We start from the raw sequence: 1214 nt of genomic DNA, 5'->3' as shown, positions 1-1214 counted from the left end.
TTTGCCTTAGATTTTGTTTATTTTTATTTTATTTTTTGTCTTTTTGAGACAGGGTCTCACTATGCAGTTCAGGCTGGCCTTGAGCTCACTTTGTAGCCCAGGCTGGCCTCGAACTCACAACGATCCTCCTGCCTCAGCCTCCTGAGTGCTGGGATGACAGGTGTGCACCACCATGCCTGGCTTGCCTTAGATTTTGGAGAAGATTTAAGACTTGGACTCTTCAGCAATGCTGAAACCATTAGGACTTTGGCAACTCTTGCAAATGGACTAAATGCTTTTGAATAAAGGGATGTGAATGAATCTTTGGGGGTCAGGGGTGGAATATTATAGTTTGTGTGTGGATGTCCCCCGAAGCCTCATGCAGTCATGGGATGGGCTTCTAGAGTTTATAATTGATGCATGGTCCAGTGCTGGGATTATGGATGCAAGCACTACACCTGCCCTGGGGCGGGGAGACTGCATACAATATAAGGGAGGGAAAGAGGCTTGCTTTTCCCTCTGCCACTCCTCTCTTTTTGCTCTTGTTACTTTGTTGTCTTCTGCCACCGTGAACTGTTGCCCTCTGGCATGTGCCACCCTGCCATGGAGCCAGCTGATTATAGACTGAAACCTCCACACACTGTGAGGTAAGTAAACCTTGCTTTTCTTAATTCTGGGTGTCGGGTATTTTGTCTCAGCTACAAGAGAAAAGTTTCTAAGAAAACCTGTGTCGTTCAGAGTTGGCTTTGTGCTCTTAGGAGAATCTAATGCCATGGCTGGTCTGAGGGGAGGGGACTCAGGGTGTAATTTGAGGGATGGAGAGCAGCTGTACACAGACAAAGCTTGGCTTTCCAGCTACACTGTGAATCCTGCTTCCTAACAGGCCAAGGACCAGTCCAGGTCTGCAGCCTGGAGGTTGGGAACCACTGTAATAACACAGGTTGGGAACCTGTGTTATTCTTTCTTTCTTCCTTCCTTTGTTTTTAAAAAAATCTTTTGGAGACAGGGTCTTGCTGTACAGTTTAGGCTGGCCTTGAGCTCATTTTGTAGCCCAGGCTGGTCTTGAACTCTCAGTGATCCTCCTGCCTCATCCTCCCAAGTGCTGGTGTTACAGGCAGCTGAGTTAGATAGAAATATTATAAGCAGTCAGACAGGGCCCTTGAAGGAGCCAATATGGAAGACAAGACACCTTACAAATGGAGAGGTGGTACTTGCTTCGGGCCAGATCTCAAGAC

The sequence above is a fragment of the Chinchilla lanigera genome, unplaced genomic scaffold, assembly GCF_000276665.1.
Source record: "Chinchilla lanigera isolate Chin_1 unplaced genomic scaffold, ChiLan1.0 scaffold00092, whole genome shotgun sequence".
NCBI classification, from domain to species: domain Eukaryota; kingdom Metazoa; phylum Chordata; class Mammalia; order Rodentia; family Chinchillidae; genus Chinchilla; species Chinchilla lanigera.
This window is presented reverse-complemented; position numbering follows the sequence as displayed.